General features: G+C 42.2%; 1 protein-coding gene across 1 annotated transcript in view; it reads right to left on the bottom strand.

Moving 5' to 3' along the window:
• Positions 1-24,132, bottom strand: part of arvcfb (ARVCF delta catenin family member b) — a 237,752-nt gene that overhangs the window by 186,776 nt on the left and 26,844 nt on the right. Inside the window, exon 2 of the mRNA XM_030059900.1 lies at positions 46-130. The gene's annotated coding sequence lies outside the window, so the exon portion shown is untranslated. The remainder of the gene's footprint in view (positions 1-45; positions 131-24,132) is intronic.

Below are 24,132 nucleotides of genomic sequence, written 5' to 3'. Positions count from 1 at the left end.
AGGAGTGCATCAGACCTGATCTGTTTGGACAGAGGAAAAACTCACCTTTGGTTGAGAAGAAAGACCCATACAAATGTCAGGGCTGGTTGACATTTATTAGACAAGAGCCACCACACTCGAGCTGCTACTCCTGCAAGACAGAATGAAAGACATGTTAGCCTCCTGTCTGAAGCTTTGATTCAAGCTTCGATACAAGCGACCGTATTAATGTATAGAACCACACAGGCATGTTAATCCAAGAATCATCATCTTGTGAAGTTTTACCAAGCCCTTGCTGTACTATACATGACCGCTGTAAAGCTAAAGCAAAATGTGCTGTTTCCAACATGATTTACCATTATACTAGTTCCTCCAAATGATCCCCATTTTGAACATTTCTCATTCTCTTTGGGCCACCATGCCACCATACATTCTTGAATTTCATCTCCAAGATTTGGCATTTCATATATAGTTTTCCAGTTAGCTGAACAGGGACAGAGATAGTTGTACACAGCAGGGATTCATAATGGTTCCTGTCAGTTTCCCCAAACAGACATGCATGGGACCCCAATCTGATAAGATTTAGAGGGACCAATATGGGAACATTTCTGTTGGTGCTGATTCAGTACTGCATTGTACACCTGTCTACACTGTACGTGGGGGGATAACAGAGGAGTGAACCTAACATTGTAAATGGTACACAACCTTTGCCATGTTTATACACCATCAACAACTCGAGAGAAAGGCACTGCAGGTCCATTTCTTTTCTACGAGCAGAAAAACATCGGTCATTTGTTGGCCGCAACTGAACTTGAGCGAGATGACCCACTGGCAGTCAATCACATACTGTATGTGCAACCTATTGCTGCAACACTATTAGACTGTACCCAACTATCAGTCACCTCAAATAGGCCGTTGGACAGTGAAAATGTGATGTGGCTGCTGGTGTTTTTTGAAGACTGACACTTATATTTTTGGACTGAAGTTGCCCGTGGCCAGTATTTTGTGCCTGTACGTCAATATCTTCAAGTCTGACCAATTTTATGAGACACAGACACCCAAACTAAAACTTGCCATTGAAATACACACTGTTCTCTTCTTTAGGTGGGTTAGCAGCTCCTTAAGTTATGAACAGGCAGGCTTGGTTATCGATTGTATCGACCTGACGACCCTGAGGCTTTTGAAGACTTTGAAGTCAGCCATATGAGGTACTAATCATTAACTATGGTCAGGGAGAAATTTTCATGATATTGAATGTGCACAATATTGCTTGGCTGCTATCCAGTTTTTAATCAGTCCACTGTTGACTACATCAGTCTCACACTAGTCTGAAATTAAATGTGTCACTGAACAACCTGTGTGGCAGCATTCAGCATCTAGGATGCACAGTCAGAATGGAGAGAAAGCACGGCTCGCAATGAAAAAAGGCTTTTAGAAGGCTATGAGTGCTACATGGAGACTGCTGCAGAGCAGACATGGCAGTATGGGTTGGTCAGACACCCGCCATGTTTTGTTCAGGGGGTAAGACCATGACAAGACACTGGCTGTGAGGAGACAGGACCTCCAGCTGAGCACCTGGCACACCTCTTCCTCTCGCTCTCTCACCTCGCTCTAAGCTCAGTCGCTCCCTCTCTCTCCCTCCCCTGAAGCTGTGTGTGCTCAGTGGTGCAGCTCCAAGTGAAAGGTCACACTCAGACGGGATCCAGGGACACCAGATGTTGTCAAACTTTGGAAAGATATGCTGATGAGGCTTGGAGTAAATAGAAAACCTCTATTTTCTGATCTATCAATATTTAATCTGCTTTTCGCATCTTTACAACATTTAATTCCTGTTTCTGTCTCTGTCTCCCCTGAAGTCAAATTAAATAGTCATAAATTTTGTGGCGCCCTGCAGTGAGAGGAAAGTGCACCCAGAAACTCATTTGCAGCGAATAGCAAAAAGCTAGTCTTGTTCAAAATGTGACGACATTTACAATTCCTGCGAGGCCTGCAAAGGAAAACTGACAGGAGCGCTTGCAAGCAGTGGCCTCATTCACTGGTACTGCTCATTCTGCAGGATCTTTTATGCAACACCATTACAGCTAGTGCTGTTGGTGTTTTTGTTTTGTTTTTAACAAAGGGGGTGATTCAATGCTTCGTGAAAAGAACACAAAATTGTTCTACAGAACAAGCAAATACAGACTGAAACTTTCCTTTCAAGAGCCCCTAGGGGCAGATTAGTTAGAAGCAAAGACGTCTTAGGAAATGGATCCAACAATCAGCAGTAACGTCGGGTGAGTCATCATTTATTACCCGTGCACACTACACAGTAGCGCCTGTTAGTGCGAGACAAAACATTGGGCATCAGGCTCAAAATAGATGCAAGAAACTGGAGCTGGGGAAACGATCACATTACAACATTGCCGGGTCTCTATAAAAGCACATGGCATGTTTGAATGTAACAAATTCCATGTTTAATGACGGGGCTGGGATTTTTTTTTTTTTTTTTTTTTTTTTAATTGCGGTATTGTGTCTGCTGTTCAGAGAAGAGGGCTTATGTTTCATTGCTCTGGAATCAGTGCTCTCTGCACACACAAAGGGCCAGCTTGCTGTTAAAAACACGACGACGCTGTGCTGCTTCATGCCATCTTTAACCACATGAGTTACAAGGTCCCTGCAGTAATCTGATTTTTATAAATACAGAGAAGAAATCCGCACGCGAGTCTCGCCTTTCCTGAGGAGTGAAAATCATTATTCCCTGTTTTCCACTGAGAGTTGAACTAGTCGACACCATTCACCCCCGCCCTATGTCTCTCTTACTCTCTCTCTCTCACACACACACACACGCACACACACAGTCGTGAGAAAGGCGGGCGGCTTCCTTAAATAGAATGGGGAGGGGGCAACATGTAATTTAAAGGGCTGGTGAGGGAGTGGCTTTTACGAAGGCTACAATCGATTAAGAAGCTATTTGCTCCTCCGGTCCCTCCCCACACTCCTAAATGGCAACCTCCCCAGTCCAGATGGAGCACTGAGGGGTCTGAGGAGCCTGCCTGGCCCCGGCCCTAGCAGCCAGACCCCTCCTCCACCCCCCCATCCCTCCCACCTCGAGCCTCGGTCACAGTCTGGTGGGCACCTGGAAAGTGACCAGGCAGAAACATTCGGGTGGCCCTGGTGCTCTGACAGAAAATCTAGACTCTGACCTAACACGTATCTGCAAAAGCTGAAGCAGAGGTGAAAAGAGAGGTGAAAACAAACAAGAGACGAAAACGGCACAACACACACCCAGACAAGGTATTCAGTATTCTCCTATGCACTATTCACCTCCCTTATAACTTGTGCTGTGATATGCCATGCAGCTCTGATGCACACTGCTACAGCCTAGAGAATATGTATGGAGGTAATATGGCCAGGCTACTGTCCCTCTGCACTGTGCAGCATTATTGAGAAACTCATTTCTTATGCTGCTCATACTTTCTATTACACCTCCAAAACTGAAGACTGCATCCTTTCCTAACTTCAAAAATTGGGATCGCTCAACTGCCTCGCCTTTGTCTTTCTGTGTGAATGATCAGAAAATATAAATTATTAATGACCATCTTCTTGTCATAATGTAAACTTTTTTTTAATAGCTTCAGTGACAACTAATCCCGAGGAATAGTGAAAGGTAGTGGTGGTTGGATACCTTTGTTAAATCATTCAGCTTCAACGTGTTATGTATAGGCAAGATAACTAAAGTAAACATTACTGATTAGTGTACATGTAACCCACATTAAAAACTGTGATGTAAATTATGATGTACATTTAAAATGCTTAATATAAAATGTTTTTTGCACTGTCTTTTGCACTGCTGTCTGCAGGTATAGTTTCTACAAAAGGTATACTCTACATAGCTGATCTGTATTAACATTATGCCACGACTTGAAGATCTTTCCATGGTGTGAGTGTGGGACTTTTCAAAATTGTCAAGGTTATGATATTTGGTATGATAATGGTTCACTTCTCTTTGATTTTGAATAGATGGTTACTCATCTCTTTCCTGTGACAGAAGGGGAAAAAAGAGTTAAATAAAAAAAAAAAAAAAATGGTATAACCTTTTAACTTAAGATAGGATAGTTACTTAAAGACCAGGCTGATTTAAAAATAAAACAAACTATCTAATTTAAAAGAGAGCCCAAAAGAAATTAAAAATAGGTGTTACTTTATTCAAGGGCATCTCAGTGGTAGTTCATGAAAAATCATTTCGACTCCATAGATGTGACATGACCGTCCCATATTCATGTTTTCCCACCTTCATACAGCTTGGGCGACCACCTCCCCCCGTTTATCCTCCCTGTCTGCGGCTCTTGGCTTCTGCTCTGAGCTGCTCACACTGAGTGGCTGAGGTTAATGGAGATTGACAGATGACGCAAGTTGGAAGTCATCTGCAGTGAGGTCTGGCTTCTTTATCAATGACAGCTTTCCTCACAGCCAAAGACAGAAGGGAGGGGGTTAACAGAGGTGATACTGTCCAGGAGGCTCATTTATGAAATGCTGCCATGCACATGCACGTTTAGAAGCTTATGACCGAATCCATGCCAAAGTTCTGATGTATGGAAAACGAGCCTCATTGATTTTCTGTGATATATCAAAAGCTAAAGGTAATCTTTATCATTATTTTTCAAGTACGCAGCAGATTTAATTTTAACTTTTAATCATATTCCAAACTGAAATGCACTCTGAGTTCAGACTTTGCAAATAAATGGAGCCCCAGACCTTAATAGCACCATCTACCTGAAAGCCACTGGACTTTTGCTGTCGAGAATCGAACATCTTTAACTGTGGCATTTCTCAATGACATTGTGCCCTTGCATGGTTGATCACAGGTCCCGGGAGTTCACTGCTAATAAGATCAGGAGGGACGAGGGTGGGGGGTGGGGTCCAAACTGGATTTCAATCTACAGAGAAACCCAAAGTAAAGCCCCTCTGGGAAAAAGAGTATTGAAACTTTTGTTCAGTCACACTCTCCGTCGTCTGCCTCACTCACTGTGGCTGGTTGATTGATATTCTTATGAATGTTAATACAACAGTACCTCTTCCAAAGCTCACCTTGATAGCATTGATTTCCCTCTAAAATAATTCTGCTGAGACATAATGGAAATTAGTAAAAGTGCCTCAAAGGCTGGATTCAATGGTTTTGAAGTGGAAAAGTTTCTGACGTGATTCCCCTCGGTGTAAAAATGACTCTCTGAACTGCAGATCCACTCGTCAAACTATGGAACAAATTAAATTCAGGTACATCAACTTTTGACTTTATGGCCTATTGTCTCAACTCCATCTTCAGAAAAAAAAAAAAAACACAATTAATTTAGCATATGTGCCCATGGATTAATAAGAAGCTTATTGCTGCTGTTGCAGAAAATCCTTGTAACATCAATTTGGGTGTTTTTTTAATCATCTTATCATGCTCCTTTGCGTGTAGCATCGTGACTCTAAATGACTTCATGAAACCCCCATCAAATCAATGATGAACTCACAAAGTATGGGCTCATCCTTCTAAACATAACAGTGTTTTTTAAATTCCTAAAATGCGACTTTTTGAGGAGGCCATGTTTTGATCCAACAGCATCACTATGCAAAGTCTCTAATGAGTTATTTCTGGCAGCTGCGAGGCCCTCAGTCTACCCTCCAACCACACCTCGGATAGGCTGGGGAATAGATGCTGCCAGGGAGAAACAAGAACACAGACACTTCCACTCAATACAGCATTGTAAGGTACAGTCGCTTCTAATGGCTTATGGATTAGCCAGTTGCAACACTCTCTCTCTCTCTCTGCCTCTCTCTCTCTCTCTCTCTCTCTCACACACACACACACACACACATACAAACACACAGCTCTCTCTGGCACAACCAACGTGTCAAACAATAGTTGCCAAGTCTGCTGCCTGCGACAAAAGATGGAAAGAATTAGAGAAATGGAAATGGTGATTCAATGCTGTTATGAAAACTGGAGCGCACTATGCCAGAGTGAAAACCCATTCAGACGGACTTAATGCGCCGTGGAATCTCTTCCCCGCCCCGACCCCCTATCTGTGGCACTCAAAAATGCAAACAAAAATCCAGTGTATTCTCCCACAGTCTTGTCAAAGACCCCCCCCCCCCCCCCACCACATTTGTCACAACCCTCCCCGCACACACACGCACACACACACACACACCCCTCCCTCAGCTGCTAGTCTGTCTGGTTTCCTACTTTCAAAATTCTTTAATGCTGTGTCAACACTGTTGATTATAAAGAGTAAACTGTGTATGCTCACTATTGACACATTCAGGAGAGCAAAGTCAAATATAAAAAGACGTTAATTGCTCATAGATTGAAAGCGCAAAATATGAGGGACGCTTACTCACACTGATGAGGTAAAAGCCATTACATCTCATTGGCTTCCCTTATTAAATCTGAGGCGATCACTAAGAAGGAGGTGTAGATAAAAAAAGAAGCAGTCTGGGGAGTTTTAAGCTTTTACACAACTGAGGTGTGGATTGCGCAAAAGCGGCTGCAATATCAGGACGATGTCCCTCATATTTTTTCACACCCACTCCATTTTAGCTCCTCTGGTATATCCAACAAAGTTACCAAACTGAATTCTCCCCGTAGAAAAGTGCAAGTTCAGACCTTCCTGACATCTATTTAAGCCCTCAGCCATATATCTGAGTCTGGATCACATCCAGGAGCAGTAAATACCCATGCACAGGCAGCAGTCCTGCAACGCTACATAAGGCATTGGTATTCAGAGTGACGGCGCCCAAACTTGAAGCTGCAAGAATAACCGAAACTATTGCAAAAAAAAACAAGCCAAACGATATCGGCGCTGTGCTGAAGCAGGTGGGTAAACAGACAAAGGATGCTCTGCTCACCAAAAGATATAATAAGATGACTTTTTTTTTTTTTTTTTTTTTTTTGGTATTATTAGTTTTCGAGGCTGAGTACAGGCCAAAACCTGTCAAGGTAGAAGCACAAAGAGAAGATGGTAAAGAGAGCGGGAGCACAAAGATGGCAGAGGTAGAGAGAAAATGGGCCACGCGACTCAAAGTGAGCTGTGCAGTTTTAGTCTTTCAGCGATGACTTCTTTAGTGTGGCGCTTTTGCTGTGGGAGCAAAGCGGGTCGAACAGCAGCGTAATGTATAGTAGACGCCGTCTCAGAGTGGCTGTCAAAACTCTTTTGGAAATCATAGTGCATTGTTCAAATAATAACTCTCACAAGTTTGGAGAAGGTGCCACATTTGCACATAAGGACATGTTTATTTCGTTCACTACAGCTTGCTAACAGCCAAACATCTCTCCACCACAGCTGGGATATGACACTCTTTTCTGTTTGGAGAAATAAACATCACATCTTTCACTTTCTGTTGGTGCTGTATGAGCCAAACAGGCTACATCAAATTTAAATGGTGTCTGCAGTCAGCCAGATGTGGGAATCCAGAAAGTCAGAGGATGGTGATGGCGATGGAGGAAAGAGGAAGAGACAAGGGAAAGATGTCGAAAGTAAGGAAGAAGGTGTCAGGAGGGATGAGGAGAGGAGAGATATATGGGGGCATCTTCTAAGCTCTATAAGGCGGTAGGGGTGCAGCTTAGCTGTAATGGACTTCCACGTCTCCCTGTCCTCCCTCATCTGGGAGTTTTGTGGCAGGCTGTCTGTGCTGCTGTCAGAATGCATCAACCCTGTGTTTCACTCTGGAAACAAGAGTTGTGGTTGTTTTTTCCCCCCCAAATCCTACTGGGTCGTTCGTGGGCCAGATCGAAGCACATGTCCTAAGACAGCGAGACTGGGGCCAAAAGCCTCCCTTGCACAGGTAAAATTTCTATGGCTGTGATGCAGGGATGCTGCTACTCAAAGCTGATTCAGGTATTCAATGCCAAGGCCACAGTAAATAAATCATGCCCCATGAACAATACTATCCCTCCCACAAGGTATCTACAGGTGTCAGAGATTTAAATTTAATGTCTATATATATTTTTAAGATTCTTTAACTCTTAAAAAAAAAAAAATTAAAAAAAATGTTGACATCTTTTTCTAATCCACAAGAGCACTGCAGGTTAGTATAAAGGTAAGTACTATATATTTGGTCCAGTGCAGAGGCAGGTTTTAGGTAGGGAAATGGTTGGTTATTAACTAGACGATTCTATGTATGAAACTGTTACTAAAACAGTTTCCTTAAGGTTAAGCAGCTTAGATTGTTTCCACAGAACTTGGGACAGACAGGTACAAGGATTTTCTTGGATTTCTCTCTACAGGTAAGTATGGCAGGTAAGTATAAGGTGACATTTTCCCAACAGGAAAGTAAGGCAGGGAAGACAGTATCAGCTTAGAGTTTTAAGGCAGAAATGTGGACTGTGATGCACACTAACTTCACTTTAGGTGATCAGTGACTAAGTGAAAAACTGAGCAAAAAAGCAGCAGGAGGCAAAACAGTCTGGTATAGATAACTGGCTGTGTACACCAAATCTGGTGATGGAAATACAACTGCAACTCATTAAAAATTCATGCCAAAATCTGACCAGCAGTGTGACAGTCATTCTCCACCAAGTGACATGCTTTTGCTATACAGGACAACATGAAGGCAGGTATGGCCAGCACTGGGGGCGCTGTTGTGTATCTGACCCTGATCTCTGACCTCCCTGCACCAAGCACAAATGGAAAAAGAATTCCTTTATGATCGGTCAAGTATCATTTGTCATTATTTGAAAGTCAATTCAGTGTATTTTTCTGCCACTGACAACTCACTCGGTGCTATCTGAATTGCCCTGTTAAAGCTCAAGCCTGTGTGCCAGCTAGGAGGGCTAATGGGAATTTGAGCAGTGTTGAGGTTCATAAAGGTCACTATTGTTGTCCGCTCCCCATGGGAGACATTTCCCATTTACAGGAAGTGAGCATTAGCATTTTGATTGACAGGTATTCATAGGCGAGGATGTTGATGCACAATGCAGGCACTGAGGCAGAGCTAAATATTGAATCTATGGGCCAGCCTGACATCAAATGATGACTCCGAGCGCTTAACCTTGCGTGTCCGTACCCGTGACAAATTCTAAATGCACCCTAACCACAACCAAAGAAGTGCAAGCCCATCCAGAATATGGCTTTTCTCATCCTCAGCATTGGCCCTGCTGGTAACCACATTGCTGTGTTACTTGTCAACGGCTGATTTGAACTATAGGATTCGTTCTAGCTGTAATGCCAAGGATGTTGCAACAACAGGCGGGGATGCTCGGCACTGCCAGTGAGTAATTGTTTGCTGATGGACGATGCCTGCGGCTGAAGTTTAGCATTGAAACTTTCTCAAACGCCAAAGAAAGACAGCTTCAGTTTACATCGGCTGACCTTTCTAATGTTATCGACAGTAAAATAGCCTTCCAGTGATAGGTCTCTCGAGCGGCTTGCATTGTGCGCTGCGTGTACGCTCAGGATTAGGAAGTGATTTGCTCCCAATTTGCATATGAACCCACATCTACACTTGCAACGCTCGGCTCAGACGAGACATCCTCACTCCAGTTAGGAGTTGCACACACTTGACTGTGGCTAATTTATCTCCGACTCATTTTCTCCAGGCTTTTAAACAACGGGGAAGCAGAACAAAAGTCTGCCATGTGTGACGCACAGTACAGTAAAGCAGACTTAGCCTCTGGAAAAACTGCCTCCATTTACTCCAGCAAGAGGGGATAAAACGCAGTCTGTGCCACTTAATTTATGATACAGAGTAAATTAATGGGTGCTGACAAGCTCAATAATTTTTCAGAGGCAACAGATAACAGTTATAATTATCAACCACGGAATTAAATAGTCAGTGAAGAAACAGTGGGCACTTATAGTGTGTGTGTGTGTGTGTGTGTGTGAGTGTGTATGAGCGCAAGTGCATGCAATACAGCCTGCTGGCCAGTGCTTGGCCCATTAATGGTGGACCTTGGGTGTTAATGTGATATTGTTTGGTTTATTACAGGCCTATGTCTGCCAGGGCCCTGACTACAGAGAGCTGATTTCATGCCAACAGTCTCTCTCTCTCTCTCTCTCTCTCTCTCTCTGTCTCTCTCGCTCTCCTGTTTGCTGCTACCATCCCTTGACAAAAACATATTACCACGACTACAAGAGTCCGTTTCCTGGACCAACTGTATTCCCACAGAAGAACGGCTCCGCTGTAGACACATGCTTTGGGGGAACTGCCATTTTTTAAGCCCACATTGAATGCCTAAGTGTCAGGAACCATTACGTCTGTTATGATTCATTACCCTCAGCCATTTAAGGCAATGGTAATCAATGGCTGCTCTTCTGCATTGCTAGCTCAGCCATGCAGACGACTTTTAACAAGCTTTTATGTGTGAGAGAGATAGAGGGAGACAGCAAGAGATACACAGTAAGTAAGAACATCAAAACAAGGTCCTCTATTGTCTCCGGCAGATGCCCGACTTCATTAGGGAGTTGCAAGCTGCTTCACACTCACTCCGATAGGCAGAAGCCTTAAACAGCGGGGTGGAAATTGACTTTTTCGGGCAGTGCGAGCGTGCCAGGCCGGGCGAGCACACAGGAAAGCACGCCACCTCCCCTGGTAAACCTGTGTAGCAGTGCTGTCGTTTTTCTGCTCTACCTCCCTCTCCCTCTCCCTCTCTCTCTCTCCCTCACTGTGCTCTAACTTCATTAAGCAGAGAGGGAAAGTTGTGGAGAACACAGCTGCCCTCTACGGGTGCAAACACATTCCAGCACGCAGCAGCAGAGTGAGGACGCGCTCTCTCAGCTCCTGTGCTGCTGCTGCATCATCGCTGGAAGGAACTGAGAGGTGCTATTGTTGGAGCTCAGGTGTTTAACGCTAATTAGCCGGCTTAATCTTGCTAATGTTGCACCCCCCCCACACACACACACCCCGCCCCACCCCGTCTTGCAGAGTCATCAGAAGAGGCTCCAGCAGCGCATGGTGAAAAAGGAGGATTTTAACTCTCGGGCCAGCACAACATATTGTACTCGCTGGAATGTGAGGCATCTGATTCTTTTTATGCTTATGGAAAATGATTTAATAATATTTCCACCCCCATCTCACATACCCCAGTATTTTTTCTCTGTTCATACTTTCACATGCCAAGTGCAATATAGCACAAAGGAAGGCGCTGTTTTTCTTTGCATTGTCTTCTATGGCCCGTGTTGTGGACACGAACCATGAAAAACAAGCTGGAGACACACAGGACAGAGTCGGGAGAAACTGTCTGGTAACAGATTTTATAGAGCGAGCCAACCAAATGGGTCTGTGTGTACACCGACTGAGCTTTAAAAAGACCAGAGCAGGCCACAGTTCATATTTCTCCTTCGCCTGGCCTCTCGACAGTGCGGCTGAGACCCCCTGGGGATTCAGGAAGCATGTTGCTCTGGAGGGAAGCGGTGTACCGACCCTCCCCTTCACTCAGAGGTCTGCCCTAATCATACCCAACATGCTGCGATGTGTGATCCAGCAAAGAGCTGAACAAGGATGAAAGGAATATATAAGATCTCCAGCTCTGAAAACATTCATTTCCATGTCAAAGCTGGCCAGGTTGTGGTTTCCAAGCCGATATCAAACACTGGTCATGGAAATACACTCCAAACACCAGAAATGCCAGCGGATTTTAGTCATCTAAGAGAAGGAAAACAACTGCTATTTGATTTCTCCTTTTCATGTCATCTGATTACTTGTTTATTCTTATATTGTTTACTCTTAATCTTGCTTTCACTTTATTTTAGTATTTCTACTATTATTTGTATATGTGTTTTATTCCTATAGAGATATATCTATTTTGTTCTCAGTGTTAAGTGCATTGCATTCATTTGCACCAAATGTGCTAAATAAAGATTAATTCATTGATCAAACATCATTATGGCTATTTCCTGCAATTTTGTCAGTGTAACAGTGGTTTGAGTAAAAAGTGGAAGGACACTTTGACTGCTGAGGTATTTTAAACCTAAAATTCAAACCAGCAATCAACAGGTGGTGCCTGGTCTTTGTACGGATCGAGGCAAAGGAATGTTTATGGGACAGATGGGAGGCCTGGTGGTTAAGAGCTGCATAATATTTTCATCACTGGTGGATTTACCCATTTACTGCTGTTAGGTTAAAAAAAAAAAACTATTTAAAAGGGTGAAAATGTGAGGTTGTTGTCGCCCTGTAGCACAAAATAGCGGTGATATCGCTGTAGGGGGTTGATGCAGTTGCTGATTAATACCAATGACTCAACTACTACTCGGAAGTGCTGGGATTTCTGGCTTTCAAAACTCACTTTCTGGCCTGGATTCAGTTTTGGAACAAAGACTTGCTGCCCACTGGAATATTTTTTGCATTTCTGCCATACTGGGCAGTTTGTAGTGGAGAGAGACAGGAAATGTGGGAGAGAGAGAGAGAGTGGGTTGATATAAACAGTTTTGGTGCAAATTCAAACCCAGGCCACCACAGGTACATAAGTCGTAAACCAAGTGAACCACCAGCATGCCTACCGCTGGAATTTCAGGACACTCCCTCTTCAACAACAGAGGACAGCACTGCAAACAAGCAAGTGACACCGCCACACAGTTCAGCTACAACAGCCTACAAGCCTCACTCTCAAGCCAAAAAAGTAAATGACAAAGAAGTGGTATTCTAGCTTCTTGCATTTTTCTCTATTACCTCTTCACTCGATGTGTTTTTGAAAATGTGAAATGTTTAACAGGTTTCAAAGGCCCAAACAAGGTTATGAAACAAGATATGAGCTGATTATCAGTATCTGCTGACATCAACTTTAAAAGGCAATATTGTATCTGTTCAATATGTATTTTTTTTACTGCAGATATTTGGCTGATTGTGAAAATTGGCATTTTTGTGATTCTAGGAGTGTGTCTTTAATAGCACTGTCAAATTTGCAACAGAACAAAACAAACTAATTATCTTATGTTTAGAGGAACAATTATCTTACAATGGGCTTGTCTGAAAATCTTAACCTGCTTTGCACCTGCTTTTGTATTAGTACAAAAATTCATATTGGTATTGGCTGTTATAGGTGTGACCATACTGGGACTCTGGGTATCAGCCATAAACAACATTTTGTTCCATCTCTAGCCCAAACACTAGTCAAAAACAGATAACAGATGACAGATAAAACGACACTTAATAATTCCTGTGTGTAAACTTGGTAACTATATCAACAAAATACAAATAGGAGTAGGATACAATACAGAAAAAAATATTATCAAATATAAGAAAACAGCAGATCAGGGGGTTAAAAAATGCAACAGATGGTAGCAATGACTCAAGAATATCTATGAACATGAATTAATATGAACAAAACATATCCTGTATGATGTAGGTGAAAAAAATTACACTATAAAGATACAGAAGCAAGAAAGAATATGGGTAAACATGGTAAAAAAAAAAAAAAAAAAAAAAAAGAATAGTAGATGTGGAAAATGTGTGTCATATTCACACGGGAGGTCTACAGAAGTCTGTACATGAGCACAGAAAAGCGTGCAGGTGTGTGTCATAAAGAACTACCCACCATATCAAATATATTCAATGAGTGAGTGCCTCAAGTGGGAAAAAATGAAAAGGACTAAGATTGAAGTTATGCTGTTTTCAGCCGACAACACCGAAATGCAAATTGTCTCTTCGCCGGACTACTTTGCATATCGAGCAGGGCTCTCTCTGCTGGTGTCATGAAGCCTGCATAAATTCCCCCGTTCGAGTTGTGGGAGTCAGGTAACGGATCAAGGGCCTGCCCTGGCTGCCTCTCCTCAGGCCCTGTCATCCATGGCAGAGATCTACCAGAGGCCCGAGAAAAGCTGAGCTGCCCTCACTGAGCGAATGGGGGAAGTGTGAACTGAGATCACTGTAGCATGGAGGCAAGAGCCGGGGGGCAGTGCAGCCATGCACAGCCTTGTAACTGTGAATATTGTAATAAAAAGCAGGTCATCAAGACTCGTAATGGAATAAAGTGCTCAGTAAAATGCTGGACATAACCTTAACCCAACATAACAGCGCGCAGACAACACACACATAATAGTGTGTTACATTATAAAATCAGGCACGTTTATTTACTGAATAATTCATGCAATAGGATGCCAAAATCCTCGTTTTAATGGGTATGTGAATAATTTATAATTTAATGGACAACGCTTAATGTGTTAGGACGATGTTACACCAAATTTGAAACCTGAATTCAAACTATGATAGCAACATTTTCACACACCCATTTAAATCTGCAAAGTGCGGCGACTCTTAGGGAAATGGCAGCATATCAAAATGACCCTTTTTTTCGTTTTTAAAGAACCAGCTTAAACTCATGTTAATTTTTATTGCAGGAAAATATGACAGAACATTTACTGCAACATATTCCAGAGCTTTCACTGCCGGCAAGCAGCAACAACACCTACAGCAACACTGAGTATCATCGAGAAAAGCACACAGTCAACCAGTAATCAGAAATATTAGAGCTGCAGCTAATAATTATTTTCATTCTTGATTAATTGGCCAATTATTTTCTCAATTAATTGATTTTGTTGGGTCCATGAAAAGTCAGAAAATGGTGAAAAATGTTGATCACAATTTCAGACAGCCTGAGGTAATGTCTTATTTTATCCCAACCAACAGGCCACAACGTAAACATATTTAATTTACTGTCATAGCGGACTAAAGAAACAAGGAAATATTCACATTTGAGTGGCTGGAATCAGAGTAATCAGTAATTTTCTTCTTAAAAAGGTCTCAAAACAATTAATTGAATATCAAAATATTCAACTGATCGTGGCACCTCTAATAAATAATAATATCACTTACTCACACACTCATTCATACACTGGCGTGCTTTCTCATTTGCTTACTCACACACTCACTTACTCACACACTCACTTACTCACACACTCACTTACTCACTTGATATAACAGGTGTAAGACCAGACCAAGCTCACTCTAAGCAGGCAAGCAGAGGTGCAGTGGTGAAAACTGTTTTCAATGCATGACTGCATACTTTGGCATATTTTATATCACACATATATTCCATTTTTACAACTCTTTCATTCCTATATTTCTGCTTAAAGCACTTAGCAATGTGCATTTTTTTTTACAGGTAAATAACAATAAATGGGGTGGGGTATATTATACATTATGTGTCTGCCTGAATTCTCTGTTTGCCTGAAATTGGGTTTTCAGTGCTGTTCGGGGGGTTGTTGGGTGTGTATAACATTTGCTGTGGCAGCCAGTCGTAACAGTAATGCAGGGAAAACAGTACTGCAAGAAAATAATGAGCAGTAAAACTAAGCAAACAGACAAGACTTGGACAAAAACACATGAGGTGAGCATGTTTTAATTGCGGATATGCCAGCGTTCACATCAACACCTGAGGAGGCCTTTGGATGCCCTTTACCTCAGCCTCGGGCTACAACCTGTTTCAAAATAAACGGCTCATCGAAAGCGATAAGAGGTGAGGTTAGAAAATTATCATCCGCGGAGGAGAAGGGCAGAGCTTTTAAGACACTTCATGCCTGAAAGCAAAAAGTTGCATATTATGCCTTTAACTGATGGTAATCTCGGAATTCTTGTATTATGTTTAACACCTCATGTTCACTTGAGTCTTAATTACAGTATACCATTTATTTCTCCTGCTGTAGCCAGTAAGCAACATCCCATTGTCCCCACATTAAAGTGATAGCGGTATTTGCTACTCCATTTCTGTGTCCTCCAAGTTTAACCTATTAGCTCATTCCTGCTGTGAGAACAAGAACTTCACTGGGGGCGTTCTCCTCCAAAATTAATGCAAGTGGATCTGGCCCGGGAAACAACATGGCTTTCAGCTGAAACAAAGTAGTTCCATTAGTTACAGCAGCAAGCAAGAGGGCTGGAAAAGAGCGCTGATTATGTCATGTTGTGCATCCCTCAAAACATTTTTTCAGCTTTGGGTCGCCGCTCGATGGACCAGGTACACTTCTCTCATTTTGGAGAAGAACAGTCCCGGTGAGCTCTCATTCTCACGGTGAAGATCTCGTTCTCTCAGGGAAAGAGCCAGTGGATCACTTGAAGGCTGTATTACATTAGCAGGAGTGGTGAACATCGCTATATGGGAGAAAACATGAACTGTCACCTTAAAGTTTCACCTGCTATTCCCTCTATCACGTCTCGGTGCAGACCCCAGTGGGAAGGACTGTTAGAATGCAGCAGCCATGTTGCCACTGGCTCGCCTCAACACTTGTTGCCTGTCAGTTTGAAGACATCTGTTGTTACACTGCTGGTGGCAGCAGGCAGGAAGTGTAACTCTAGCAGGGCCACATGCACCTAGAGGAACTCAAAAATAGGTGGACATTTTTGTTTTCCATGGTAAAGTCGTGGGCCTGGACTATCAATGAGGTATGGATTCATTCGTGCATTCATTCATTCCTTTACCAGCCATCATGGAAATTTTCAGACACCACTATTAGGGATTTGATGACACTTCCACTGACATTTCCAAAATGACACTACAATAATATGCCAGAATTAAAACTTAATAGTCAAATCTCCCACACCACAATCTACATATCCAAATATTTTGTTCCACTGATTCATGTAGCTTACCCCATGTTGGATTTTCCACTAAATTCAGTTACTGGAAAAACACAGTACTCTCCCATCTGCCCCCAGGCTTTTTCAGTTATGTACTGGCCCAACAGATCAATGCGTCATTCGTGGAGGACATTTTACTGTTGCTTTGTTTGCAATACTATCATGCAAGATATAAAAAAAACATACTTTCTCAGACAAGATTGCTGTGACAACATGAAAGTCATTGCTTTTCAGCTATGCCGGCTATGAGAAGCGGAAAGCCTGAAATCACATTCACTGTTACCACAAGCAGAGTCAACATAGTTTTTTTTTTTTTTTTTTTTTTTAAATCACCCACTGAGACATCTATCTAAATGCAAACATGCCTCTTACGAGTCACTATGCTAAAACAAAAATAAAAACCACATACTATAGCCCTGCATTTTATGGTAAAGCATGATGGTCTATGCTGCTTACTTCTGACAAAAAAATACATTTGATTCACTGTACTTTACTTCCATAAATATTTAGCCCATGTGCCTGTTCCAAATTCAATAACTAAAGTATATCCTCAGAGGAAACCACTGCCTAAAACAACAACAGTGTCTTGTTTGGGGGAGCAGAAATAGTCATCCTGGAAAACGTTTAGCCGCTTCCTGGCCTCCAATACAAAAGCATAATTTCGTAGCTTGATTAAAAGTGTTTGCATGTATCCGGGGGTTTGAATTCCTCAATGAAAACTGACATTTTCATCAAAGGAGGAGAGTGTATTTGAATCAGAAACCCTCTCACAGCCATGGCAACCACTTTGCAGACACAATCTGAACTCCAGTCTCAGATACTGGCACACCTCATTATATTGTTTTTAATTGTGGGCACTAATTTTCCATCAGCAATATAAAACATCTCCGTGCACATTAAATCCAGGCCTTTTCCAACATCTGTTCAATGTTTTTACGACCTCCAAATGCTGTTTACAACAAAAATATGACATTTTAATATCAGATACCTTACAATCATTGCCCTTCAACTATCAGCGATCTTATGCCAGGGCACTCCACTTCCTGGCAAGAAAGGTCGACTCAATTTGCCACAAATCTTCAAAACCCCTGTGCCATCCTCCATTAACGATTATGGAAAATGACCCTTCCTCTGTCTGAACAGTAAACTGTGGAATAATTAAATGTCAACAATGAAATCTTCTCCTTTGCATTGCTTTAATCGCTCACACAGTTTCTAATTTAAAGCCAAATCAGCGAAGATTAACACATTTGGTAATAACTGTATGAGGCTAATACATTAGACGCTGCCTTCCCCGCTTCTTGCCCTTGGTCTGCTCCTTATCTACCTTCTCCCCCTCTCTAATACCTCTATCTCTGCACGTGTTATCTATCTCTCCTCTGCCTTTCTCTCCCTTAAGCTGCAGAGCGGGAAAACTAACGAAATTGAATGAAACTAATGAAGTTGAATCAGACCTGGAAAATTACAAATTTGAATGATGTAAATTTTATCAGATCTCTGCAATTGTTGTTTTCTGCTTTTTACTAAGATCCTCTGGAGGGCAGGGATCATGGGAGAGGATTTCCATTAGAGATCTGCAACGCTGGGTGAATGAGTTGTAACATGGTAACCCCTCCAGCTCTGCAGTATTACTTCAAATAATTCAGGATGAGAAAAGCAACTTGTGGGGGATATGTTAGCCAGGTTGCTTTTTATTATTATTGTAAGGCATTCTGTGTTTATTAGAGAGAATGCAGTGGATAGCCCAATTTCCCCTCAGGGATCAATAAAGTCCATTTTATTTTATATGGAGTGTGACGGGAAATAGACTCTAACCTGTTGAGCCTCCAAACATCTCAAGTATGTAAAGCAGGAATGCAGGGCATCTCACATACCAGGGATTTTAGATGTTTAATGTAATATCTACAAAAAGTATATACTTCAAATTACTGTTCATCTTTTCAAGCAGTCGTATTTTAGAATTCAGATACCATTTTTCCTCCCTTTTATCCAGCCATTGGTTTCCATTTACTCCTCTATGATACAAAAATGATCTTTCAGAGACTTTAAACTTTCGTCACACCAGAACTCCATCACTGTAATAAAGTCGTCCATATTAGTTTTCCTAAAAGCAGCAGCACTGTTGCGGTCAGTTCTGCAGGTCAGGGATGGCAATGCCTTTGTTAGCCTCCAAGGCAGAAAACTGAATTGGAAAATATGAGGATTTTGATTATAAATTATGAAATCTTTAGTACCCCCACACGATTTTCAAAGGTGTTGTTTTTTTGCAATGTAAAACACGGGTAAATTGCAGCATGATTGACATGTGTGCACAGGTGACAGTGAAATTGAATGATTCAGAGTGGATACAGGCGAGGTGAGTCAGAGGCTGCTGCAAGCCTCACAGACTCTGAGGAGCTGTGGAGGCTTTATGCAACCAGGGAAAGTATGAGTGTGGGGGGTTACAGATTTCTTGGAAAACAAGTTCACATATATTGTATTGAAATATATGAAAGAATATTAAAGAAATGATAATGTGCCACATATGGAGGGGGACATCTGCAAAATCAATTAAGAAGGTGTGCCACTGAAGAGGCTGTGCTACAGGATGGAGCAGTCTCTCAGAGCAAGGTGGTGTCAGTCCTGCCCATTCTGCCTGTCAGTCACCAAGCACGCCGGCATGACTACTCCCATCAATGACCCTGTTACTGTCATAACTGTACACCATCACGCCTTGGCTCATGTCAAGCCAGGGCAGAGCTGCGGTGGGAGAGGCAGGAGGTGCGTGTTGAAGCCCAGTCATCAGGTCTGACATGCACGCTGTCCGAGATTCACAAGGAAAGGCTCGATCCTGCATGAAGAGCTGTACAGAAGATAAAGCCCACCGTGAAAACACCTCCAATTCAGCACCCAGGCGGTTAATCCAAATGAACTCTGCCAAGGCTCTCTTAACACCCCTACACCTGTCAGTTTGGCCTGGGCTCTGAGCCGAACAGCCAACGGTGTAATCATCCGACTTCCATGGGAGAGGAAAATGTTCAGGGAGGTAGTGAGGATGATGAAAAGAAACAAGAAAATATCTCTCACTAGGAATGAATGTCCAAAGAAATGAATAAAAAAAAACCTTGAAAAAACATTGAAAAAAACATTCCAGAATATTGCTGTTGGTTTATGTTCTGTGGGTTTGTGCTGGACATAAGCTTTCCGCCTTTCAAAAATGGCCAAACTCATATTAACCTTAATCCATGGAAATAGTGGCATTTACAGGATCAGAGAAGTATCACCCAGCCTCAATAAAGAGAGCATCGCTTTGGAAAATGTCCTACTTAGCCCTGAAATACCACCTCTGAGAACATCAAAATCTCTGCTGAGGTAAGAGAGGGAGATGAAAAAGAGATGGGAAAAAAATCTGTTCTGCAGAGGAATCTAAGAGACAGACATATGGTGCGGAATAGGAGGTGTGATTGCATAGAAATACTAGGCACAGTAAAGGCGAGAAAATCCTGCGACTGTGTAATGAAGAAAAATTCTCATCCAGCAAGATTTCATCTCAGTGGGCTATTAATTGTAAATGTAATCGCCTGATACACTGAAAGCCCTTGCTAAGTTGATTTTGTGGCTATGGCAACAGTCTAAGCAAAGAGAGAGCCAGAGGGAAGATGGAGAGAGAACTAAGAAACATGGAAAAGACAGATAGACGGATAGATATGCCACTCTGATATGAAACTCAATACGCAGTGAGAGTCAGTACGGAAAGCAGCCCTGTTTCCCTGCTGGTGTTAAGCTGATGAAACACTTACCAATTGTCTGTTTTGCCATTTTGGGGCGTGATTCCCGGTTTGGGATTTTCGCGGTGTAATGTGAACTCCCAAGTGTCAATATGGTTGAAACCGGGTGTGTTTGTATGCAGCTTATAGTGACTGTACATTATTTAGAGAGAGCGGTCACTGGTGGATTTTAGAGTGCTCTGAAATAAAAAGCTATGACCCTCCCTCTGACCAAAATATATTTTTCTTTGACTCTCCCCCAAGTGATTTGGAAAAAAAAAAAATATTAATCTGAATCTATTGTTGCTCTAAGTAAGAACAAAACAAGTCAAACACAAAGATTAAATCAAGCCATCCACGGTGTGTGGCCGTTGTTGTGAGGCAGCAGCAAGTATGTTTTGATTTCAATAAGACTGTCTTCAGCAGAGAGAGACTGCAGCAAAACCCTGTCATTTTTATGTAGGTAGCTGTTTTTTGTGGACATTTGTCTTCTTTATATCGTCTGTTATTGTTCTTTCTACGTGCCAGACATGTACCCCTTCATTTCCAGCAGTGCGCCACTGATTGGCCAGATACTGGACACGCCCACTGTCTGGATAGGGCAAGCACAAAGATCAACAGAGAAATGATACACTGAGTCATTTAAGGAACTCAGTATAGCTGCAGAATTCTGAAAAGAAAAAAATAAATAAATTCAAATTTCTGTGACCATCCTCCCCTGTTTTCCCACAGTGTACCCTTTCCATAAATTTCAAAAGGTCCATCAGCAGCCTTGTGCAGTATAGTTCCACCGCGGCTGTCATTTTCACCCATCAAAAGTGGGTATTAATAGAAACAATGTGTGTCTTGTGGCATTAGTTGGCGTGGCCATAGTTACATAGACATCTCTGAAATGCCACGACCGAAACCTGCACTGATAAGGGTTTAATAGCTTTATTACCATACAGCAAATAGAACCCATGGCCTTTGAGCAGGTCAGTAATGCGATATGATGCATTCCCTTTTCATCTGATTTGATACAATCCAAGTAATTTTGCTACAATACAATAACATAAGGCATGACACAGTATGATATATGATATAATGCGACAAACTGACACAGGACATTACAGTATGTACAGTGCAGCGCGATACATCACAGTATCAGGGCATCAACAGCTTGCTTCCCATTGGCCCTCCCTGAATGAGGATGATGTTATGGTACAGCACAGCATGGCTCAGCGTGATATGGTACGATAGGATACAATGCATTACAAGGGGACAGAGGCAGCAATGGCTACTGTCTGTCAAGTCCATTAGCTGATGCTAGTCAGCCTACTAGAAAATAAACAATGATAGCTTAAGACAGTAATATGGTCACTATAAATACATAAAAAATCCACACCCACCAACCAGTGAAATTACAACGTCCCTCTTGTGTGTCCAGTTATCTAGCCACATACTTTTCGAGCTCATTTTCTGGATTTTCACATATCTCAACACTCACTCAGTCAACTTCAATCGATGCATTTGACAGCTTAAAATGAGTTTGAATACATGAACACTTTGCCATCATTTCAAGACAATAAAAATGAAAAATGACGTGAATGATGTCTGTCTAATTGGGAAAAAAGTAAAAATCTAGGGATAGCAACCAACATGTTTTGACTTCATCAGGATGTGAGAGGGGATTAACAGTCAAATCACTGCTTTACGCCGTCATGTCATTCAATCGATACTCCAACTTCACTTCCAACACAGCGGAAGATAAAGCGACATTAAAGGTGGTAGGAGTGGGGAAGGGGGTTGTTGTTGCTTGTTGTGTAATGGAGGGAGAAAAAGAGACACAAAAGGAATAAATTCTAGCAGTGAAATAAGCATTTATGATCTTGACAGTCTGATGTGGTTGTTAAGAGAACCACCCGCAACCCATGTATGACTTGGTGACGCCGGGCCAGTCTCCCCGTTTTCTGTCAGATAATCATTACAGCGAGACAAATCTTCTCCTCTGTCACTGCCCTGGTTATGTTGTTCCCAAATTGTAGTTATATCACAAATCCAAAAATCCACATACAGAACCAAAAGCGAGAAAAAAGACCTACCCATCTGACCCTCTGTCAGATTACTATGTTCAAATCTTGAGCAGAGGAGGGGAGGGGGAGGAAGAGATTACAGATTCTCATTTTATGGCAGTGCTTGGCTTGATAAAAAGCTGGAATTTGCTGCCGTGACAAGTATTGATTTGTAACCTTTGACGGGGCGATAATAACCTGTGAGCCGCTGTCCTGTTAGGCCTGCCAGGAAAAAAAAAAACAGAAGAGATGATGCCGCAGTGTTCTCTATTCTCACCTCTTGCTGGGGAGGAACATTCAGCGTTGACATTTATACACACAGAGACTGTCAAGCCATTTCATTGTCTCATAAAAATGGCAATAGTAGACTGGGAGAAGACCATTTTTCCATGTAGTTAAATTACTTGAATAATTCTTTTTGTTACCATTAAAAAAGAGCTGACTGAGAGGGAAGTCTTGGTCATGAAAATCTAAGCCGATTCTGTGTTATTTAAAAATTGCTGTCTTAGCTGCGGGTAAAAGTGGGCACGAACATAAGGAGCTTTGAGCGGTGAACAATCTGAGTGGCTAATGCAGAGGCATAGCAGAGCTCATCCATATGTGGATCTGAAGAGGGCTCTCTTACGGCCCGCCTGCTAGCTTTCATTACAATGTGCATGTATTTGCTGTCAAACAGCCCCGTGGAAGGTTCAGTCCCCCAGTGCTGCTTAACCACTTAGCCATATTAGCTGCACACACACTCCGGCAGGTCCAGCCGACAGGCACGTAAGAGAAAATAACCAGCTCGTGACGGAAGGTGGGGGCACAGTAACGTATTTGGGTGACTTAGCTGACGTCACATACCCGGCCCCCCTCCCCCAGCTGCTGTTTGAGCCAGATTTCAACTCTACCGCAGTCCTGATGTGTGTCGTGCCCTAGAAACTGCTGCAGAGTGGCTTAGCCTGACCTCGATATTTTCAGACAGGCCACATAGATGGCTATTGGGCAAACAGGGGCCTGTGATGCAGTCGGCGTTGTTAAACGACTTGTCACCGAGGACCCGGGAGAAGGACCGGGCTCTAAGCCACATTGGGGATTGGTCAACTGTTTTGGGATTACAGAGAGGTCAGGGAGGAAGACGTAGTCCAATACTGAAAGACGGAGGGAATATCTGCACACTGGATTTTGCTCCCAGGAAGTTTTACTTTTCTGAAACTTCGGACGCAACTTTTATTTTTGAGGTATTTATCTGATAATTCAGGGCAATTTACAAAGAGTGCAACAGTAGAATGAGCGCAAGGTCTTGAGAATGTACTTGAGTCCAGACCAGGCCAGCCATCGCCTAGGGCCCTGCCTTGCTAGCATATGGCCCGTTCATCTGAGCAAATTCACATGACTCCTTTCAAAAACATGGGAAAAAAGGGTGATGAATAAAAAAAAAAACAGTAGATCAGAAAAAAGATTCAAAATTAGCAAAAAAAAAAAAAAAAATGCAAAGATATATTTATATTTCGTAAAATGATGGATTTAAACATCAGATCAGTACTGGCTTGACACCAGGACTCTTGTATTGAACACAATCATAACTATTAAAAAAACATAAAATTATATTCATTGCTATAATTATTATATATTTAAAATTATATTATGAGTAAAAAATACAACAAAATGGCCTAAGTATGTGAACAAACAAACAGAATGTTATCACAAAAGTTTAATAGCAATAACAAAATAAAATGCACAAAGAAAAATAAAACAGACTAAAGTGAATTATGTTCAGAGGGTTAAATAATATCTTTAAGGTTGTTCATCTTTTGGGCCTGCAGTTAAGTGCAACCCGACAATGA

This window comes from Myripristis murdjan, chromosome 9 (assembly GCF_902150065.1).
Source record: "Myripristis murdjan chromosome 9, fMyrMur1.1, whole genome shotgun sequence".
Taxonomy (NCBI): domain Eukaryota; kingdom Metazoa; phylum Chordata; class Actinopteri; order Holocentriformes; family Holocentridae; genus Myripristis; species Myripristis murdjan.
This window is presented reverse-complemented; position numbering and strand designations above follow the sequence as displayed.